The 23708-nt window shown below is 44.4% G+C and overlaps 1 long non-coding RNA gene across 1 annotated transcript; it reads right to left on the reverse strand.

Moving 5' to 3' along the window:
* Positions 1 to 4427: 4427 nt before the first annotated feature.
* LOC144699714 (uncharacterized) lies at positions 4428 to 23280 on the reverse strand. The gene is made up of 3 exons (XR_013580600.1): positions 23107 to 23280; positions 10406 to 10472; positions 4428 to 5385 (listed from the first exon to the last, which is right to left on the reverse strand). It is a non-coding gene; the product is annotated as an uncharacterized LOC144699714 (long non-coding RNA).
* Between the last annotated feature and the right edge of the window lie 428 nt (positions 23281 to 23708).

Genomic DNA, 23708 nt, shown 5'->3' on the forward strand with positions numbered 1-23708 from the left:
AGCATGATGCCACCACCAAACACATCTTCCCTTCACCCCCACTGACGGCATTCCGTAGGGATCGTTCCCTCCGGGACACCCTGGTCCACTCATCCATCACCCCCTACTCCTCAACCCGCACCTATGGCACCTCCCCATGCCCACGCAGAAGATGCAACACCTGCCCCTTCACTTCCTCTCTCTTCACCGTCCAAGGGCCCAAACACTCCTTTCAAGTGAAGCAGCATTTCACTTGCATTTCCCCTAACTTAGTCTACTGCATTCGTTGCTCCCAATGCGGTCTCCTCTACATTGGAGAGACCAAACGCAAACCGGGCGACCGCTTTGCAGAACACCTGCGGTCTGTCCGCAAGAAAGACCCAAACCTCCCTATCGCTTGCCATTTTAACACTCCACCCTGTTCTCTTGCCCACATGTCTGTCCTTGGCTTGCTGCATTGTTCCAGTGAAGCCCAACGTAAACTGGAGGAACAGCACCTCATCTTCTGACTAGGCACTTTACAGCCTTCCGGGCTGAATATTGAATTCAACAACTTTAGATCTTAAACTCCCCCTCCCCCCATCCCCACCCCGTTTCTCCCCCCTCCCTTTTTTTCAATAATTTATATAGATTCTTCTTTTCCCACCTATTTCCATTATTTTTAAATCTAAAACTAAAACTTTGTTAGGTCTTTCCACCCCATCCCCACTAGAGCTGTATCTTGAGTGTCCTGTCTTCCATTCTTAATTAGCACTTTTCTTAGACAAATATCACCACCTTCAACACCTCTTTGATCCTTTTGTCTGTGACATCTTTTGATTATCTGCTCCTATCACTGCCTGCTTATCTCCACAATCACCACACCCTCAACTTCTCTCTCTCCCCCCCCCACCTTAAACCAGCTTATATTTCACCTTTCTCCTAACTATGCTTCAGTTCTGCCGAAGGGTCGTGAAGACTCGAAACGTTAACTGATTTCTTCTCCACCGATGCTGCCAGACCTGCTGAGTTTTTCCAGGTAATTCTGTTTTTGTTTTGTTTTTCCCTCTTGTTGGTTCCCTCATCACCTGCCGCAGACCCAGTCTAGCAGCTATGTCCATCAGGACTCGGCCAGCTCGGTCAGTAGTGGTGCTACCGAGCCATTTGGTGATGGGCATTGAAGTGCCCCACCCAGTGTACATTCTGCGCCCATGCCACCCTCAGTGCTTCCTTCCAGTGATGTTCAACATGGAGGAGCACTGACTCATCAGCTGAAGGAGGGCGGTACGTGGTACCTCAGCAGGAGGTCTCCTTACCCAAGTTTGACTTGATGCCAAGAGACTTCATGGGGTCGGGAGTCAATGTTGAGGACTCCCAGGGCAATTCCCTCCCGACTGTATACCACTGTGCCGCCACCTCTGCTGGGTCTGTCCTGCGGGTGGGACAGGACATACCCAGGGATGGTGATGATGGAATCTAGGACATTATCTGAAAGGTATGATTCCATGAGGTTGACTATGTCAGGCTGTTGCTTGACTAATCTGTGAGACAGCTCTCCACATTTTGCCACTAGCCCCCCCAAGGTTAGTAAGGAGGACTTTGCAAGGTCGACAGGGCTGAGATTGCCGTTGTCATTTCCAGTGCCTAGGCTGATACCGGGTGGTCCGTCCAGTTTCAATTCTTTTTTGCGCTTTGTTACAACTGAGTGGCATGGCATGCTAGGCCATTTCAGAGGGCAGTTAAGAGTCAACCACATTGCTGCGGGTCTGGAGTCACATGTAGGCCAGACCACAACAATCGACAATGGTTTCATGGTCATCACTAGACTTTTAATTGAAGATTTTTATTTTTGTCTGCTGTGGCGGGATTCAAACCCAGGTGCCCACAGCATTGGATGACCAGTCCAATGACAATACCACTACTCCATCGCCTCCCCTGAATAGCACTGCATTTACGAGCATTTACTGAGTTCCAACGATTTGTCAGCCTCAACGGTGTCAACCACGTGAAGACTGCACCGTACCATCCATCATCAAACGGACCAGCAGAAAGGGCAGTACAAACTTTTAAGATGGGAATGAAAAGTTAACTGGTGATTCGTTGGAGACCAAACATGCTTGTTTTCTATTTCACTACAGAACAACCCCCCACACTACGACAGGAGCAACACCTGCAGAATTACTGATGAGGCGCCGTCTCCGTACAAGACCTAGCCTAATATTCCCAGTTTGGAGGGGAACATGGAGAAAAGTCAAGGGAACCAAAAAGCAACTCATGATTTGCATAGTCGTGAGTGACAATTTACTGTTGGAGAAGCAGTATGTGTAAAGAATTTCGATGGAGGACCAAAGTGGTTACCTGGTAAAGTGAGCTCTGTGATTGGACCATTGTCATACCACGTGGAAATGGAGCGCCGGGTGACCCATAAGCTTGTTGATCATTTAAGAAAAAGAGAGATACCACAACACGATGATGTTCTACCTGTGACCCTTACAGAACCACTGGTTCTTGTTGAAGATGCTCATCCAAGGACAGACATGCCCAATGTCTCTGTTGGAGTGGAAGACACTGAACTGCATGTGCCTAATGAGGTACCTGATGTTAATGTGGTTCCAGAGAATGTGTTTCCTACAAAAAAATCTGAAGTCGTGGAGCTACAACGTTCCACACGGATCAGGAAACCACCTGAAAGACTGAACTTGTAATTTCATGACCTGTGTAAATATTGTAATGTCATGAGATAAATATCCTTGTAAATACAATATGTACAGAAAAGTTAAAAGGGGAGGAATGTAAGTATAGTTTTGGGAAACGTAGGACTGTAGCTTTAAGAATAATCCTGTGTTGTAAGATCACATGATCTGTGCAAACCAATGTGTTAACAGCATGGGGAACCTCTGTGAGAGAGTTCTTATTTAGTTATGAGTTAGATGCACATGTAGCTGCTGCTGTCTTGTAAATAAAGTTCAATGTGTCCACCAAGAAAAGTTGCCTGGAAAATCAACTCTATAATAATGGGCTTGTGAAAAGTTTGCAGATTATGTTCTTCATCTTCACTTCAAGACAGAGACAGACCACAAACCCTTATTGGCATTCTTAAATTCTAAGGAGTTAGCAAAAGTGCTTCCACGAGTACAATGATTCAGACTGAGGATGATAAGGTTTGTTCCAGTAAAACAGCAGATGCATTGTCCCATAACACAGGAACAATGTGATGTAGCCCTTTGCATTGACAACAACCACAACTCTACCAGCAACAATTCAGCAACTAAATGAAATCGGAGATGCACCGAAATCCGATGAATGTGCTCGGGTCAGAGAGTACTGTGTCAAAGGATGGCCAGCATACATGCCAAGCAATCCCATTCTCAGACAGTACTATGAACAGAGTGGATGTCTCAATGTAGTTGATGATTTACTCATCTATGACACGAGATTGGTCATTCTGAGAGTTCTGAGACTCGATATACTGGAACAATTGTACACAGGACATTTGGGCATCACAAAATGTTGAGGTAGAGCAAGATATTCTGTTTGGTGGCCAGCAAGGTTGCTGGAAGAGATTATATCAAACAGTATTACTAGTGCTATCCATCGTCATATGTCATATTCCTTTCCTTCAAGACCAGTGTCTGTCATGGGAAGACCTTGGGATGGACCTCCTTGATCACAGAGGTAATATTATAATAACTGGATTGGTTGAATAGGATCTTCTCATATTTTCTTTCCCCATTTTGGCCTTGATTTTTACCTGGCTTTTGTGCCTCCCCCAGGTGATCATGTGGTTTATTTATTGAATACCAGGGGTATTGTGATACACAAGGTATGGCAATTGTGTGGGACAGTCTGGATGGCTGAGAAGGTTTCTCCCTATCCACCATTGCTCATATGTCCATATGTTTTGTATTTTTAGTTGCTGCTCCCTGTTTGACTGGCAGCTCCAGAAATGGGTGACACTGTTGCAAACAATAGCTCTAATCAGGTTGGGGCCCAATTAACCTTTCTGCTCTTTGATCCCTCAATATTTATGAGGACTCTGCATCGCCCCTTACAATTGCTGGTCTGAGCCGAATTGGCAGAGCTTAGTCAGTTCAGCAGTTGGGAGGCTGAAATTGGCCTGGGAAACAGAAGCAAAACCAGTCAGGCTCAGGATCCAGTCACATGTGTGGGAAAATGACGGTGATTGAATGGCAGTTGAGAATGGCCTGAACTGTGATGCCCTTGTGGTGGAATAGTGTACCAAGGGTCACCAGGATGAGTGCCCAAACCTCAGCAAGGGGAGAATACCGGTGATGGAACATGGCGTTAATTAAAATTCCAGAAGCTGGGAATTTCCTTGAGGCTGATCCTCTTCTCCCACCCTAATGGCTCCTACAGTGGAACTAGAATAGCTTGGATGAAATTCCAGACATAGGCTCAATTTTAATGTCTTCAATGTTCCTCAAATCCACTAAAAAAAATCTTTCAAATTTATTGCAACATCACGTTTATTATGTTAACATCACAATATGTCCCACCAGCTACAAATTGTAAGGAAGAATCTTTTCACAGGCAAGCTAAATATACTTTCCTAACCATGCTCCACACTGGGCTGGACAGCCCATTGTTACACCATTCATAGCAGAAGCTACTAAAAAATTACGTAAGCTCCCAAATTGTCATCTGTCAGTTCAACATCGAGCTCCAATAATATCTATTCCAAAACAAAGTTTCAATGAGGTGATTTTTCCTTGCACTGTTCCTGCCCGAACAAAGTACCAAGGCAAACAAAAACAAAAATACCTGGAAAACTCAGCAGGTCTGACAGCATCTGCGGAGAGGAATACAGTTAACATTTTGAGTCCGTGTGACTCTTCCCCAGAGTTCTGGTGAAGAGTCATACGGACTCGAAACATTAACTGTATTCCTCTCCACAGATGCTGTCAGACCTGCTGAGTTTTCCAGGTATTTTTGTTTTTGTTTCAGATTTCCAGCTTCCGCAGTATTTTGCTTTTATCAAAGTACTAAGGTAAGTGAGCACAGAAAGGACAACTGTCAGGGTGGAGATGAAAGAATAAATAGAAATCCTAGAGTTTTATTCAATTATTATTAGAGATCAGGGAGTTTATATATATATATAGAAGTTTCCCACAGGAGATTAAATGGCTGCGTATAGTCCATGGGAGTATATCAGAACTTTGGGAGGAGATACTTTAATGTGATGGATACTTTGCTTGATGTTTTTTTCTGCTTCTTCTGTCTTGATGTTCTGATCTGCTGGGCTTTTTTTGATCTGGGGATGTGTATAGGTGAATGTTTTGGAGTTCTGAAGACATTGTTTGCTAATTGAACTTGACAAACGACATTGTAAAGATGCCATGAAGCCAGGTGCCTCCTACCCATGGAAGTGGAGATTGAATAAATTGTAATTTAGTACTCCAAGTGATCCTGAAAAAAATGACAGCACTATTTAGAAATCTTTCTCTTTTACAGGCAGAAAGAAAAAGTCAGTTAATCTTACAATTTCACCAGATTAACCCCCAAATTTACACTCTGTTCAACCTGAGTGTTAGCCAATCCCATACATATCCATCCAAAATCACAGGCACTGGGGAATATTTATTACTTCTAATAATCAAAATTTTCAGTCAAAATTTTAACCAGGGACAATCTCCTCACTGTCCCCAGTTCATTCAGCAAGAGACCATTGTATAAATAATATGGCCAATGGAACAGCACCACATTGAAACAAGAGTGTGGGGGAAGTGGGTGGTGGGGTGTGAGTGATCATATGAGATTAATATTGAGGCACATGTAGAGGGAGCTTTACCCGCCCAGGGTAAAGGATCCCATGATTCAATTCAAACAAGAGCAGGGATTTCTCCTGGCCAATATTTATCCCTTAATCAACATTATTAATGAGATTATCTGGTGTTTAAAAAAACACAACTATGCTCCTGATACATCTTCCTTTTTCCTCAGCTGAGGATTCTCCCCCACTGTGGTTGGCAGGGCTCTTAGCTGTGCCCAACCCATTTCCCAGATATCTACCCTCATTCCTTCCCCTCCCTCCCAGGACCATGATAGGGTTCCTCTTGTCATCACTTTCCACCCTGTCTATCTCCACATTCAAAAGGTCATCTTCCACCATTTCCCCCACCTCCAGCATAATGCCACCACCAAAAACATTTTCCCCTCCTCTCCTCTGTCAGCATTCTAAAGGGACTGTTCCCTCCACCCTGGTCTCTCCATAATCACCCCCAACACCCTTGCAATCGCAAGAGGTTTAACACCTGCCTTTTTACTTCCTCTCTCCTCACTGTCTAGGGCCCCAAACACTCCTTCCAGGTGAAGCAGTGATTTACTTGTACTTCTTTTAATTTAGTATACTGTATTTGCTGTTCAAAATGTGGTCTCCTCTACATTGGGAAGACCAAATGCATATTGGGTGACAGCTTTGCAGAACACCTCTGCTCAGTCTGCAAGCATGATCCCGAGCCTCCAGTTGCTTGCCATTTTAATTCCCCATCATGCTGTCACACTCACATTTCTGTCCTTGGTTTGCTGCACTGTTCCAGTGAAGTTCAACACAAGCTTGAGGAACAGCACCTCATCTTCTCATTAGGCACTTTACAGTCTTCTGAACTTAACATAGAGTTCAGCAATTTCAATCCATGAACCTTGTGAATTTTGATTCTGCTTTTTGCCATGTGCCAATCCGATTCTTGTCTTTGACATTTATGTTTGTGGACAGAGCTACTCGTTATTCTGCCTTTCACACTCACTCTGGATAAATGCTTTGTTTCTTTACTATAACCATTAGCACACCCTTTGCTTTTTGTTTCATTACATCTTTGGCATTTAAGCTCTCCCACCCTCAAACCTATCCCAGACCTTCCCTTTTGTTCTTCCTCCCCTTCCCTCTTTCAACAACACAAAACTCATTGCATTTCTACCTTTCTTCACTTCTAAAGATGAGTCATATTTGACTGAAAACCTTAACTCTGTTTCTCTCTTCACAAATGCTGCCAGACCTGCTGAGTGTTTCCAGCACTTTGTTTTTATTTCAGATTTCCAGCATCTGCAGTATTTTAGTTTTGCTTTAGGAAGAATTTCTGAAACATGTTCAGGAGAAATTACTTGATCAGTATGTTCTTGGCCCAACTAGAAAGGAGGTATTGCTGGATCTAGTGCTGGGAAATGAGGTGGGCCAAATGTACCAAGTGTTTGTGGGGGAACATTTGCATAAGAACTATCGTTGTAGCATAAGGTTTAGATTAGTAATGGAGAAGAGAAAGAAGCAATCTAATGTCTAAATTAGAAGAGGGCTATCTTCAATAGACTGAGAAGAGATCTTGCCATGGTAAAAGGAAACCAAAGACTGACAGGAAAAAACTGCAACGGAGCAATGGGAGATCTTTAAAGAAGAGATGATTCTGGTACAAGCTAGATACTTTCCAACAAGGGCAAAAGATAGGAGAACCAAAGTGTTAGATGTCACCTCATTTGTGTGACTAATAGGGCTAAGTTATCAAATTGTACTACACATTGGTTTTGTGATGAAAAGTCTTAATTTGTATGCATGATTAGGATAATTCGTTAGTTTTGTAATATGTTGTAAGAAGTCTTAAAGTTGGTGTGTCTTTAAATGCCAAATACAGTTGATGTAGCTTTGAGAAAAAAAGAGTGAAGTTATGGTCAGGAAAGTGGTCACAGCCACTTTTAAAGTTAAGCTGAATGATTTTTAAAAATGAAATTAGACTAACTTTGGCATTTATATTGTATGAATGTAAGAGATGTAATTTAATAGTATAATCAGTTTTGAAATGAAATCAAAAATGAAGTGACTCACTTAACATTTGTATTGGAATTCCATTTGTTGGAAGAGAGCTAGGAGTGGGTACTTGCTAAGAAGTTAGCATCAGCAAAGGACATTAGTGGTCAACAGTTATTTGTCCCAATTTGAGGGGTTGCCATAAGAACCCAGAAGTGACTAAAGTAATTGTCACAGGTTGAGGATTGTTACAAGAATCCAGCATAGAGATAAGTTTTAGGATCTAGTATTAAAGCTAAAGTAATTGCTTTTAAGAGAGAGTTGAATAGTCTTTGTTAGGAAACTGTCTTTATCAGAAAGGGAGAGACAGAGAGAGAGGGAAACATTCAGCAGGCAACTGTGAAGTGTGTAGCAGTTAAGGTGGACTGGAAGCTTTAGCAGCTAAGGTTGGGAAGTAGTGGGTTGAAAAAGAATCCACTACAATTGAAGTCTTGGAGTTGCAAAAGGATGTAAGAGTTAGGTTGGCTAAACTAAAATTGTGAAGGACGCCATGAGTCAAGAGAACAAGTTCAAAGAACCAAGACGAGAAGACCCTAGAAATCCCAGTGTCTACAAGAAAGACAAACCCACATGGGTTGAACTTGTTTATTGTGCTATGCCTCAACTAGTGAAATGTTAAGTATCAAACTTTATTGCCCAATAAACCTTGTTAGTTTGCATTCTAAATTAGTGATTGTCTCTTTTGCCAATATGGTTATTCCTTGACAAGAATTTTCTTACTCTGGGGTTTAGTATAAAGTACTAATCCCTACTAAAACCAAGGGTGACAAGGGAGATAAAGAATATGATAAAACTAAAACAATAGGGTGTATTACACAAGTCAGATGAATTAATCAAGAGAGAGATTGAAGAGGGTAAGTGAAATGGAAAATAAGACTAGCGAGGAGAGAGTATGAGAATAGAATGGCAGTAAACATAAAAAGCAACTCAGAAATCTTCTGAGGGCATGTAAGTAGTAAGCAAGTAGAAGGAGGTGGAGTTGGTCCTATTAGGGACAAAGAGGGTGATCTATGCTTTAATGTACAGTGCAAAGCAAAAAGAATTTGCATCAATCTTTACTGTGGAAGAAGAATCTAACAAAATATCTGCAGAAGCAGACATTGTAGAGATAATGCATGAAGTACTGGCAAGGTTGGCTATGTTTAAGAGTGGATAAATCACCTAGTCCAGATGGCTTGCATCCCAAACTGCTAAAGAAGTGGGAATGGAGATAGTGATAGGGCTTGCCATACTGTTCCAACCTTTCCTCAACTAATCTAATTGAGTTTTTTGATGAAGAGGGAGTTGATAAAGGGAATGCAATGGGTGTTTTTTAAATGGATTTAAGAAAGAATTTGACAAGGTACCACTTAAGAGGCTGGTTAACAAAATTGAGGCTCATGGAATGGGAGGATCAAATTGGATAATAAATTGGCTTAAGGACAGAAAACAGTGTGTTGTGGCAAATGGTTATTTTTCAAACTGGAGGATAATAGATGGTGGTAACACCAAAGTTCATTGTTAGGACCACTGTTTATTTGCAAGATCTGTAAATGACTTGGATATTGGAATACAGAGTGAAATTTCAAAATTTTCTGATTATACTGAGCTTGGTGGAGAGGAGTGGCAAGCAATGAGGAGTATATTAATCAATTGCAACTGAAGTATAGATAGGCTGGTAGAATGGGCAGACAAGTGGCAGAGGGAATTAATACAGAGAAGTGTGACGTAATGCATTTTGGAAGAAGAGATAGGGAGAGAGAATATAGGCTTAATGGCATTGTTCTAACGAGTGCAGGGACAGAGAGAACTGGTAAGTGGATAAGCCTTTGAAAGTGGCAGAACATATTGAGAGAGTGGTGAGCAAAGCATGTGAGATCTTGGGCTTCATAAATATAGGCCAAGAATACAAAAGCAGGGGATTTATGCTGAACCTTTATAAAGCACTGCATTAGGCCACAACCCCGAAGATATCTGCCCTCATACAACTGTGGCCTCTTGAACATTCCCAATTTTAATCACAATTGCTGGCTCTGTCTTCAGCTGCCAAGGTCCTAAGTTCTGGAATTCCCCATGTAAACTTATTCTTCTCTCTTCCCCTCTTTCCTCTTTTAAGAACTCCTTAATGAATGTATTTAACTTAGCTCTTGGTCATCTACCCTAAGATCTGCTTATGTGGTTTGGTACCAAATTTTGTTTGGAAAAGTTCCCATGGGTTATTTTACCATGTTGATGGTGCTATATAGATGCAAGCTGTTGTTGTATCAAATCTGTGCTGTACCTACCTTGAGAGTGTTTGATATTGACACAGTGTGATTGAGATTACTCTAATTTGGACCTTGAACATGGTAAAATGTCCTGCAGTTCTTCATGAAATAACAGGGACAGTGTCAAAGGAGTGGGTGCAAGTGACTAAATGGCTGTTGGAAGGATAAGTCTCAAAGAAGTTTTTGGAGATGGGGATGGAAGTTGATGGAAGGAACAGGATGAAAACAAGTGTGTTCCATGATGGCTGAAGACTGACATCATTGTTGAACAAGAGGGGAGGCAAAATATTCAAAAGCATTAACATCCTCAGCTTAAACCCAAAATTCATTATAAAGGAAAAGATGGGTTTTTGTGGGAATGTGCAAAATAAGGGAAGTAGATCCATACCATGCGTAAGAACAGCATAGTTTCTTCGCTTGCAAGCTTTGTTGGTTACCTCGTGTGATGGAGTTATCTGAAATAACAAAATACAACTTAATTTAAGAGGAGTTTAGTTGGTCCATAAATCCATCTCCTTCCACAATTCTAGTCATAGACTCTACCCACTCATTTAATCTGCTGCTACAAACCTTGCACGTTCTCCTATCATGGATTCTACCTGCACCCACCCCCATTTCTGATGTTGAAAGGTAAATGCAACAAAACTCCAGAATAGTCATATGTCCCTGTGACATATCCCATTCCCACACAATTGTTTCTCCAGCTCTTTATGGAAGAAATGAGTTGAATGATATTTCTAAACTTAATTAATTAAATAAGACACAATAAAGATGGCAGGGGAGCTGATGTGTTGCAGCTGTTGGACATCTATGAGATCCACAACAACCACATTTGCAGTAAGTTTCTGCAGCTTACGGAACTTCGGCTCAGAGCTGATGAGCTGGAGTCTGAATTTCAGACGCTGCAATGCATCATGGGGGAGAAAGTTACCTGGACTCTTTGTTTCAGGAGGGCATTTACACCCCTCAGGCTGGGTACTTTGAATTTGGTTCACGGGCAGTGTCCCGAGGGTGTGACTGTGAATCACGCTGGTATGGGGATCCAGTTGATAACACTGGAGGAGCCTCAGTCTTTGTAATTGTCCAACAGGTTTGAAGTTCCTGCAGCTTGTGTAGCTGAGAGCAGGGACTGAAGGAGGATGAGCAGACTGACTACAACACCGTGATGCAGGAAACCATTCAAATGGGGGGAAGTTAAAAGAAATGTAGTTGTAGTATGGGGCAGTATAGTTAGGGAGATGGATACAGTTCTCTGAAGCTGAAAGCGTGAGTCCTGAAGGCTGTGTTGCCTGGCTGTTGCCAGAGTTAAGGACACCTCCTCGGGACTGGAATGGTAGGGGAAAAATCTTTGAGCCAAAGACTGGTGTGGGAGAAATGGGTTTTGATTCATGGGGCACTGACACCAGTACTGGGGACAGAGAGAACTGTACCATTGGGATGGCCTTCATCTAAATGAATGTCCTAGTGAATTGTATAAACAGGACTGTAAAGAGGGCTTTAAACTTTGGCCTGAATTTCACCCAAGTTGGCGGGAGTGGAAGCGGCTGTGGAATCCACCCCCGGCTGCAGTCACGTTGCAAACGCGATTTCATGCTGGATGGCCAATTAAGGTCCACCCAGTGTGAAACACGTCTTCTCAATGGTCGGGAAGGGCCGGGCGGGGGCCTGTCAGGCGCTGAGTCCAATGGCGACCCAACAGGCACTTTAAAACCGCCAAAGGCAGCTCCCTGAAGGCTGCCAGGGGAGAATCTTTAGAGTCCATCTGGAGACTGGAACGATGGCCTCACCAGCAGCAGGAAACATCAAGCAGGTGGGTAAGTTGGGTGGGCATTCGGCCCCCTGTCTTTTGGACGAGTGCCTCGCGGTCCTCGTGGAGGAGGCCGGTGTCAGGTGGGACACTCTTGTACCCAGGGATGGCAGGAGGAGGCCATCGGACCTGACCAAAAAAACCTGGGAGGAGGTGGCAGCCGAGGTCAACGGCCACAATGTTGTGCGGCGTACATGGGCGCAGTGCCACAAAAGGTTCAACGACCTGCTGCGCTTGGCAAGAGTGAGTACTGAGTTGGCATGGATCAGTGTGGAGAAGTTGTTGAGGGCTGGCTGTCCCCCCACCATGGAGCTCAGGGGTGTTAGATTCTGAGTGGCAACTGTCAATGACACCGGAGTTGGCCAAGGGGGTGAGCACTTGCGGGTCGAGGGCCATGACTCGGAGGTGCCCTGCAAAGTGTTCCTCAGGTGGGGTTGGCCAGACTGCAATGGTGCTACAGGCAGAGAGTGGACTAATCAATGCTCCTCTGTCCTTTCAGGAGAAGAGAAGCCATAACACCATCGAGAGGTCAAGGACAGGCAGATGTCCCCCCAAATCTCCTAATTTTGATGAGGTACAAAATGGATGCCTTGGAGCTGGAGTGCCACTACCCACCTCAGTCAGCCCATTGTGGAGAGGAAGGGGTCTCTGGCGAAGGTAAGAGTGCAGTGCACAGAGGTGAGAGTGTTGGATTGTGCAAACATTCTTGTGTAGTCTCATCATTAATGGGAGCCTCAAACCCTTTGATCATTGGAAGACAAGGGCACCATGATGTCCATTGTCTCACCAGGGCGCCTGGCATGCACACGGTGTGATGACTTAAACTAATGACATGTCGGTCCCCGCTCGAATTGCCAGCTCGCCCCTGAACGCAGGACCCCAAAGAGCCGCCCTTGATGCCAGAGGACCCCGTGCCTTTAGATGCACCTTCGTCACACCCCTTCTCTGCACCAAGCACCAGCATAGATACCGGCACCTCGGTGGGCATTAGATCATCGGCTAGATTGTCGGTGCATAGCAGTGAGGACACTTCACACTTGCTTGAGGAGCGGGTGGAGGCAGAGAGTGACCAGGGCACCGGCAGTTGAGGGACTGCCGGAGAACAGGACAATGCTGAATCAAAGGCAGATGACGAGAGTCAGGAGTTGTCCATTAGATGGCAGATACTGGATGTCCAGCGGGATGTGCAGGAGGATCTGGGGAAGGTCTGCGTGCTATGGTCTGTGTTGTGGAGGAGCCCATGCGGAGCATGAGCACTGTGTTGACCGTCACGGTCGAGTGCACTGCCTCCTCTATTGAGAGAGTGGCGACTCTCATGGAGAGGCAGCTCCAGGGACAGAATCAGGGGTTCCTGGGGTTACACCCGGACTTGCAAGCCCTCACACAGGCACTGACCTTGTGGTCAGTGCCAGTGTGGGAGATGGATGAGGCACCCAGTATTCTAGCTAGGTGCCTACGTCCATCAATGGTGAGCACGGAGGTCCAGAGTTACCCTATATTGGCGCATGAGCTGCCTGTCTTCGCTGTGGGCTCCTTTCAGGATGCTCTGGTTGATGGCAGCAGCTCCTCTGCCCCTCTGCCAGTGACTGTGGCATCTGAGGTTGTGGCGACTAGGGAGATGCCAGCCGTTGCACTGGCCGCTCCCTCCCAGGCAGGGTCAGTACCAGGCTCCACTGGCCAGAGGATGACCACCAAGGTAATCAAGGCCAACAGGATAGCATAGTCAGCAGGCTGTCTCCAATGCCATTGCCAGCAAGGTGGGGGACAACAAGACGCTGCACACACAAACGTAAGTTTAAGGCACCATGAGCACAGAGGGACTGTTCACGAATGATTTTCTGTTCTGCCATGTTTTAATATGTTTACTGGTATGACCATATATTGTTGTGTTCATTCAGTGTGAGTGCCAACATGATATAAACTTTGCTTGTGTCTTAACGGCCTGAGTATGCTTCACTTGTTTTGTAGGTGCAGGGCACGCCAGTATCTCATGCTGGACTGGAGTGGCTCTGAACTTTATTGCACAGGTACTGAGTGGACTTTTGGTTCAAATGAGAGGGCCATTTCAGATATCCTGGATGGAGGCGGCAGCCCTGGCATGAGGTGGAAGCAGATCTTTGGCAGCCTAGCTGAAGGAGCGTTGGATCAAGGTATGCCTGGTGTCTCTGCCTCCCTGAAGGATCAGAGGTCTGCATCCACACCCTCAGCGTTCTCCTCACCGTGCTTCTCTTCTGACTCACCACTGGATTCATCCTCTGTGGCCTGTGGAGCTGCCTCAAGATCCTCTTCCTCCAGTGGGTTCCCCTTGCCAGTGCCAGATTGTGGAGAGCGCAGCATCCAACCACTATCAGTGACACCCGCTCTGGAGGGTATTGTAGTGCGCCCCCTGAACGGTTCAGGCATTGGACGCGCATCTTCAGAAGACCTATGAAGACCATCCTTGTGGAGGCATGACTCCTATTATAACGCTGCTCTGCCTCTGTCCTTGGGTGGTGGAGAGGTATCATAAGCCATCTTTTCAGTAGATAGCCCTTGTCACCCAGCAGCCATCCATCTAGTCAAGCTGCAGCACAGAATAGCCTTGAACCTTCATCTTGTGGTCACAAACTATCTGGATGTTCATCAAATGGAATCCCTTCCTGTTGACAAAGGCACCTGGCTGACATACTGGCTCCTTGATAGCCACATGGATGCAGTCGATGGCACCCTGGATGCGGGGGAACCCAGCAATCGCTGCAAACTCTCTGGCTCACTCAGCCTGGCTGGCCTCGTCTGTTCGAAAATGAATAAATGTCAGTATCTGCCTGAACAGATTTTCTGTTACCAGCTTAACGTAACTATGGATAGTTGATTGGGAGACTCCACAAAGACCCCCACTGACCCCTGGAAAGACCCAGAGGCAAAGAAGTTGAGGGCCACTGTGACCTTCAGGGCCACAGGCATGGGGTGTCCACCCGCACTGTTGGGGGTGATTTTAAACCCAATCATCTGACAAATGGAGGTCACAGTCTCCCTGGAGAGGCAGAGCCTCCTTCAGCGTTGTACCTTGGACATATTGAGGTAGCTGCATCGCCGCCTGTAAACCCTGGCAGCAGGATAGTGGCATCTTCTGCGGCCCTTCTGCCTTGGACCACCTGCTGGTCCCTGTGCCCCTTGTGCCTGCACCTCTCCTCCCACAGGTCACTCCCTGGAAGCTTCATAGAGACACCTGGCCTCCTCCCCCTTCTGCCCCTCTCTTCCTCCTCAGGGGAGGTGCCTCCAGTGGAGACCACAATCCCCATTCCCAGGGTAACGGAAGGCTGCCTGATACCTGGAAGGGTCCACATGGTCAAAATCCTCCGGGGGCCTTGGAGACACCAATAAGTCCTGAAATGAAGCCTGGAAATGCTAAGGATGAAGCTCAGAGCTGAGATGAAGCTGTCAAGTTCAAATAGGCAACCAGCAGCAAACTATCTCCTCAACTCCTCACTGACCACAATGGCAATGCTGCTGACCCTTTTCATCCTGCCCTTGGATGAGGTTTCGTTAAAAGTGGGCTGCTTGCCTGCCCATTTTGCCCGTGCGACGAGCGCAAAATTGCACAGGCAATGTAAAATCGCAAACAATTGCTTTTTTAATGGCCTTAAGTGGCCTTTTAATTGTTGGCAGGCACAGCTCTGACATCTGTGTGTGCCCACCGACCTGAGGATTGCTCGCATGCGAGATGACGTTGGGATGCTCGCCCGACATCATCTCACGTTATTTCATGTCTGTTCTGGTCGGGCATGCACCCGCCCATGAGACATAAAATTCTGCTGTATGTTGTGGGGAGGGTGGAAGGTTCACATGAGGGGCAATTCAGAACGTTAAAGAGAAGGGATAAGACAATAGTGCAGGGTAATGATACAGGTGATGATAACCAGAATGTGATAGGAATGAACAGAGCGTACAAACTTAAGTGCGCACCAGCAAATAAGGTCAGAATAAGCAAACATGGTAAAAAGACAGAATTAAAGGCTCTCTAAAGGCTTGCAGCATTCATAACAAGATAGATGAATTGATAGCATAAATAGAAATAAACGCATATGATATAATAGCCATTACAGAGACGTGGTTGCAATGTGCTCAAGGCTGGGTTCTGAATATTCAAGGGTATTTGACATTTCCAAATGACAGGAAGTAAGGAAAAGGAGGTGGGGTAGCTCTCTTAATGAAGGATGAGACCAGCATATTAGTGAGAAACAATCTTGTTTCAGAAAATCAAGATGTAAAACCAGCTCGGTTAGAGATAAGAAATAGCAAAGGAAAGATGCCACTGGTGGAGGTAGTTTATAGGCCCCCTAAAGTTGCTACAGATTACTATATATCAAGAAATAATCGGGGCTTTTAAGAAAGGTACTGTGATAATCATGGGTGATTTTAATCTTCACATCAATTGGACAAATCAAATTGGCAACAGTAGTCTGGAGGATGAGTTTGTCGAGCATATTCGGGACAGTTTCTTATAATAGTACATGCTGGAACCTACCAGGGGGCAGGCTATTTTGGGCCTGGTAATGTGTAATGAGACAGGATTAATTAAGGACGTCATAGGAAAGGATCATCTAGGCAAGAATGACCATAATATGATGGAATTTCACATTCAGTTTGAGAGTGAGAAATGTGGGTCCATAACTAGCGTCTTAAAATTAAATAAAGGCAATTACATAGGTCTGAAGGCGAACGTGGCTAAAGTGGACTGGGACAACAGGTTAAATGGTAAGACAGTGGAGATGCAGTGGCAGGGACCTTTAAGGAGATATTTCATAACAATCAGCGAAGATATATTCCATTGAGGAAGAACAACTCTACCAGAAAGATGCTCCACCTGTGGATAACTAAGGAAGTTAAGGGTGGTATCAAATTGAAAGGAAAGGTGTATAATGCTGCAAAAATTAGTGATAGGGAAGAAGATTGGGAAGGCTTTAAAAACCAATAAACGATGACTAAAAAATAATAGAGGGAGAAATTGGAGTATGAGCGAAAACTATCAAGATATATAAAAACAGGCAATTAAAGCTTCTACAAGTATATAGAAAAGAAAAGAGAGCTAACGTGAGCATTGCTGTTTAAAGGGTGAGGCTGAGGAATTAATGATGGGAAACAAGAAAATGACAGATGCTTTGAACAAGTATTTTATAACTATCTTCACAGTAGGAGACACAAAATGATCCCAAAAATAGTTGGAAATCAAGAGGTAAAAGGGAGGTGGGAACTTAGAACAATCACTAACACTAGAGAAAAAGTAATGGGAATACTAATGGGACTTAAGGCTGACAAGTCCCCTGGGTCTGGTGACCTGCATCCTAGGGTCTTAAAAGAAGAGGTTGCAGAGATAGTGGACTCATTGGTTGTAATCTTCCAAAATTCCCTGGATTCTGGAAAGGTCCCAGTGGATTGGAAAATCACAAATGTAACACAACTGTTCAAGAAAAAAGGCAGGAAACAGGGAGCTATTGGCCAGTTAGCCTAACATCTGTAATGGGGAAATTGCTAGAATCCATTATTAAGGAAGTTATAGCAGAATACTTAATAAATCATAATACAATCAGCCAAAGTCAACATGGTTTTGTGAAACGGAAATTGTGTTTGACAAATTTATTAGAGTTCTTTGAGGATGTAACAAACAGCGTGGATGAAGGGGAACGAGTAGATTTCAAAAGGCATTTGATACGGTGCCACATGAATAGTAAGATACACAAGATAAGAGCATATGGTTTTGGGGGTGATATATTAGCATAGTTAGAGGACTAGCTAACTAACAGGAAACAGAGAGTCAGCATAAATGGGTCATTTTTAGGTTGGCAAACTGTAACTCATGGAGTGTCAGAGGGATCAATGCTGGGGCCTCAACTACTTACAATTTATATTAATGACTTGGACAAAGAGACTGACTGTATTGTAGCCAAATTTGCTGGTGATACAAAGATAGGAAGGAAAGCAAGCTGTGAGGTGGATGCAAAGAATCTGTCAAGGGATATAGATAGGGTAAGTGAGTGGGCAAAAAATTGGCATATGGAGTATAATGTGGGAAAAGTGTGGTTGTCCACTTTGGCAAGAAGCATAGAAAAGTAGAATATTATTTAATGGAGAGAGACTACAGAATGCTGTAGTACAGAGGGATCTGGGTATCCTTGTACATGAATCACAAAAAGTCAGCATGCAGGTACAGCAAGTAATCAAGAAGGCAAGTGGAATGTTGACCTTTATTGCAAGGGGGATGAAGTTAAAAAGGAAGGAAGTCTTGGTACAATTGTACAGGGCATTGGTGAGACTACACCTAGAATGAGAGGTGATCTTATTGAAACATCTAAGATTCTGAGGGGGCTTGATAGGGTAGATAGAGATGTTTCCAATAATGGGGGAATCAAGAACTAGGGGACACAGTTTCAAAATAAGGGGTCTCCCATTTAAGACGGATATGAGTCTTGGATAGACTTGGCTTGTTTCATTGGAGCAGGGAAGACTGAGGGGCGACCTGATCGAGGTGTACAAGATTATGAGGGGCATGGACAGGGTGGATAGAGAGCAGCTGTTTCCCTTAGTTGAAGGGTCAGACACGGGGACACAAGTTCAAGGTGAGGGGCAGGAGGTTTAGGGGGGATGTGAGGAAAAACATTTTTACCCAGAGGGTGGTGCGGTGCCTGGGAGGGTGGTGGAGGCGGGTTGCCTCGCATCCTTTAAAAAGTACCTGGATGAGCACTTGGCATATCATAACATTCAAGGCTATGGACCAAGTGCTGGTAAATGGGATTAGATAGGTAGGCCAGGTGTTTCTCACGTGTTGGTGCAGACTCGATGGGCTGAAGGGCCTCTTCTGAACTGTGAGATTCTGTGATTCTGTGATGAGGAGAAATTTCTTCTCTCAGAGGGCTGTTAGTGATTGGAATTCTCTCACCTAGCGAGCAATGCAGGCTGGATCATTGAATATATTCAAGGCTGAGGTAGACAGACGTTTTGATTGACAAATGAGTTATGGGGGACAGACCAGAAAGTACAGTTAAGGTTACATCAGATCAGTCATGATCTTATTGACTGGTGGAGCAGGCTTGAGGGGCTGAATGGCCTATTCCCGCTCCTATTTTTTATGTTCTTACGACTCAGCATCCGGGTTGTTCCACACCAAACCTCTCACTCATTTCATTTTATACCTTCCTCTAATCTCCTTAAAGCTCTCACACCCTTCTCAATGTTCAGGGTACTTGATATATCTGATCAGAGGAAGGTTAGTGATTATTTGGCTCAGCGTTTCACTGTGATGCTCTCTGCCTTTGACCATTGCACTGCTTGTCTTGAATGAGTGTTCCAATCACTAACTCAACTACGATTATGCCCTTGCTATCTAACTGCCCATATTTATCCACTCCTCCAGTACCGGACCAGCATATGCCAACCAGTATAAATAGATTTTCTCTTATCAAACAAGCCCTCATGGTTTTGAACACTTCTGATCTCCCCTTGGCCTACTCCAGTGAACAGAGGCCAAAAGGCTCTAGTCTCTCCTCAGGTTTAAAAGCCTCTTGTCCTTAGGATCACATTAGAAAGTCTCTTCTGAGCCCTCACCATGGCCTGATGTCCAAAGTAAAATCCAAAACTGGACACTATATTCCATCTGCAGCTTAGTGAATCACTTGTATAATTTGACATCGCCTGTTTCCCTTTGTCTAAAATACTCTTTTTAAACTAGGACCCAATTGTGCTTTTCTTTATAGAGCTTCAAAACCTTGTCCTCTCAATGGTAAACATTTGTGAATCTGAACCCAAGATACACCCAATTTTAACTCTCTGCAAATGAGAAGGTTTCGACTAAGTTAAAATCGGTCTTTCTGCTCCTCCGCTGCTTTTAAAGTTTCATCATTCAATATCTGCTTCTGCTCATGCAAAGAAATTGTATCACCTCACATTTCTCTAGAAACTATCTGCCCAATGTCCTAATCTGTTTCTTCCTGGAGTCTCTTACATTCCTCTTCACACCACATCTGTCACCTACTTGAACAACAACAATGGTCCTAATGACTGTGAATGCTGAGAGGTTACAGCTTTCAGTGGGAGGATGGGGCTTAACACAGAATAAACTAGTGCACAGATAAACTTGGTTATTAAGGAATGGACGTCTTCAACCAGTACAGGAGGTGGACACTCTATAGAGATTAGCAACTTGGCATGTTGGGCAGGCTAGAGGACCCTTCAAGGTAAAGGTGATTGTAGACTCTTAAACGTCTACAGCACAGAGGAGGCCATTCAGTCCATCGTGTCTGCACTGATCAACAAAGATCTGACTACACTAATCCCATTTTCCAGCGCTTGGCCCATAGCCCTGGAGGCTATGGCAACGCAAGTGAATATCTAAATACTTCTTAAATGTTACAAGAGTTTCTGACTCAACCACCCTTTCAGACAGTGAGTTCCAGACTCCCGCCACCCTCTGGCTGAAAAAAATTCTCCTCAACTCCCCTCTTAGTCTTCTACCTCTTACCTTAAATCTATGCCCCCTGGTTATTGACCCCTCTACTAGTGGAAAAAGTGCCTTCCAATCCACCCTATCTATGCCCCTCATAATCTTATACACCTCTATCAGGTCCCTTCTCAACCTTCACTGCTCCAAGGAAAACAACCCCAGCCTATCCAATCTTTCCTCATAGCTCAGACCCTCCAGCCCAGGCAGCATCCTGGTAAATCTCCTCTGCACCCTCTCCAGTGCAATCACATCCTTCCTATAATGTGGTGACCAGAACTGCACATAGTACTCCAGTTGTGGCCTAACCAGCGTTTTATACACTTGCAGCATAACCTCCCTGCTTTTGTATTCTATGCCTCAGCTAATAAAGACAAGTATCCCATATGCCTTCTTAACCACCTTATCTACCTGCCCTGCTACCTTCAGGGATCTGTGGATATGTACACCAAGGTCCCTCTGATCTTCAGCACTTTCCAGGGTCCTAACATTAATAGTGTAATCCCTTGCCTTGTTAGCCCTCCCCAAGTGCATTACCTCACACTTTTCTGGGTTGAATTCCATTTGCCACTGCTCTGCCCACCTGACCAGTCCATTGATATCCTCCTGCAGTTTACGACTATCCTCCTCACGGTTTACCACCCTACCAATTTTCATGTCATCCGCGAACATCTTGGTCATACCCCCTACATTTAAGTCCAAATCATTTATGTACACCACAAACAGCAAGGGCCCCAGTACTGAGCCCTGCAGAACCCCACTGGGACAGACTTCCAGTCACAGAAACATCCCTCTATCATCACCCTCTGCTTCCTGCCTCTCAGCCAATTTTGCATCCAATGTGCCACTTTGGCTTGGATCCCATGGGCTCTTACTTTCTTGACCAGTCAGCCATGAGGGACCTTATCAAAAGCCTTACTAAAATCCACGTAGACCACATCAAAAGCATTACCCCCATCAGCACTCCTGGTTACCTCCTCAAAAAATTCAGTCAAATTTGTCAAACATGACCTTCCCTTAATAAATCCATGCTGACTATCCCTGATTAATCTGTGTCTCTCCAAGTGCAGATATATCTGTCCCTCAGAATTCTTTCTCGTAACTTCCCCATCATCGAGGTTAGACTGACTGGCCTGTAATTTCCTGGTCTATCCCTTCCTCCCTTTTTTAATAATGAGACAATGTTAACAGTCCTCCAGTCCTCTGGCACCTCACCTGTGGCCAGTGAGGATTTGAAAATTACTGCCAGGGCCCCTGATATCTCTTCCCTTGCCTCCCCCAATAGCCTGGGATACATCTCATCCTGGCCTGCAGATTTATGTACTTTTAAGGCCGTTAAAACCACTAGTATCCCCTTTCTCTCTATGTTAACTTCCTCTAATATTTCACAGTCCTCCACCCTGTTGTCTATATCTGCAGACACGATGGGCTGAATGGCCTCCTTCTGTGCTGTAGATGTCTATGAGTCTACAATCACCTTTACCTTGAAGGGTCCTCTAGTCTGCCCAACATGCCAAGTTGCTAATCTCTATAGACTGTCCATCTCCCGTACTAGTTGAAGACGTCCATTCTTTAATAACCAAGTTTATCTGTGCAGTAGTCTATTCTGTGTTAAGCCCCATCCTCCCACTGAAAGCAGTAATCTCTCAGCATTTTCACAGTCATTAAAACCATTGTGAAGACTAACGCAAAGTACTAATTGAGGACCGCACCCATGTCTTCTGCGTCCACACACATATATATTTAAAAAACCCCTTTGGTTTTTCCTTTATTCTACCCACCAATACATTCTCATATACTCTCTTAGCTTTCCTAATTTCCTTTTTAAGATCCCCATCTGCACTTTTTATACTCCTCTAAGGACTCTGCCGTATTGAGCCCTCGGTATCTGCTATAAGCTTCTCTTTTTTTCTTAATCCTAACTTTTATGTCCCTTGACATCCAGGGTTCCCTGGACTTGATCCCCTCCTTTGACTTTATGGGAACATATTTGCCCTGTACTCTCACTATCCCCTCCTTGAATGCCTCCCACTGCTCTGACACTGTTTTATCTGCAAATAGCTGCTTCCAGTCCATTTGGGCCAAATCGCATCTCATCTTAGTAAAATTAGCCTTTCCCCAGTTTAGAACTTTTATTCTCAGCCCAACTTTATCCTTTTCCATACCAATCCTATATCTAACTGAGTTATAGTCACTATCTCCAAAATGCTCCCCTACTGATATGCCGTACACCTGACCAGGCTCATTTCTGAATATTAGGCCCAGAACTGCCCCCTCCCTTGTTTGGCTTTCTACGCACTGGCTAAAAAAGTTCCTGGATGCAACTTAAGAATTTTGCTCCCTCCCTACCTTGCATACTAAAACTATCCCAGTTGATATTTGGGTAGTTAAAATCCCCTACTATTACTGTCTTATTATTCTTATACTTCTCTGAAATTTGATTACATCTTTGATCCTCTATCTCTCCCTGACTGTTTGGGGGCCTATAGTAAACACCCAGCAGCATGTTTGCCTTCTGTGTTTTTTATTTCTACCCATATGGCTTAATTTGATGATCCTTCCAGGATATCATCCCTCATCACTGCTATAATTGATTCCTTGATCAATATTGCAACCCCACCCCCCCCCACCCAACTTCCCCTTCTATCCCCCTCTCTATCTTGTCTGAATACCCTATAACCATTGTACTTACTACCTGGCCAGAGCACCAAACACGAAATGTGGGAGAGTTAAGAGCATCGCTCAAACATTCAAGAAGAACATGAAGCAACATTTCAACAAACAAATAGGAAAAACTATTCATTCTTACCTCAAATGGACTCATGATCAATGACAGTGATTCACACACAATAAGTCAGTAGAGCAATGATTCTATCAGAAGCCTTGATACCAGCAAATACAGAACTGGTGAAGAAGGAACAGTCTGAATTACTGCACAGATGGTCTTTTAAAAGAGAGCATTCACACGTAGCTGGAAATTCCAAGAAGGAAAACAACATAGTTCCTCCCTCAAATGGATTAGTCAGTATTGGCACGTTAAAACTTAAGATTCCAAAGGTGATTGCGAAATTAATTAACCAAGATATGTTCAACTTTCCTGAAACAAGATTGTGCAGTTCCTGGAAAGAAACAGTTAAATTCAGCAAGATATATTCAGAATCCAAACTGTGCTTGCCGTTAAAACATGGGGCTGAATATTACACTGGAGCTTGATGGTGGGGGGCTCAAAATCCAGCGGGTGGCCTGCCCACTGCCAAACCATTAAAATCGCTGACCAGTGACCAAGTGGCACAGGGCACAGGGAACACAGTGCCCCATAAAATAGAGCCCTTGGATTCCTACATTCTCCATCTCGAATCCCTCATATGTGTATATGTTAACCTGAAGGTGACCAAATGCGTAATGCAACTT

The sequence above is a fragment of the Cetorhinus maximus genome, chromosome 24 (genome assembly GCF_964194155.1).
Source record: "Cetorhinus maximus chromosome 24, sCetMax3.hap1.1, whole genome shotgun sequence".
Lineage (NCBI taxonomy): Eukaryota > Metazoa > Chordata > Chondrichthyes > Lamniformes > Cetorhinidae > Cetorhinus > Cetorhinus maximus.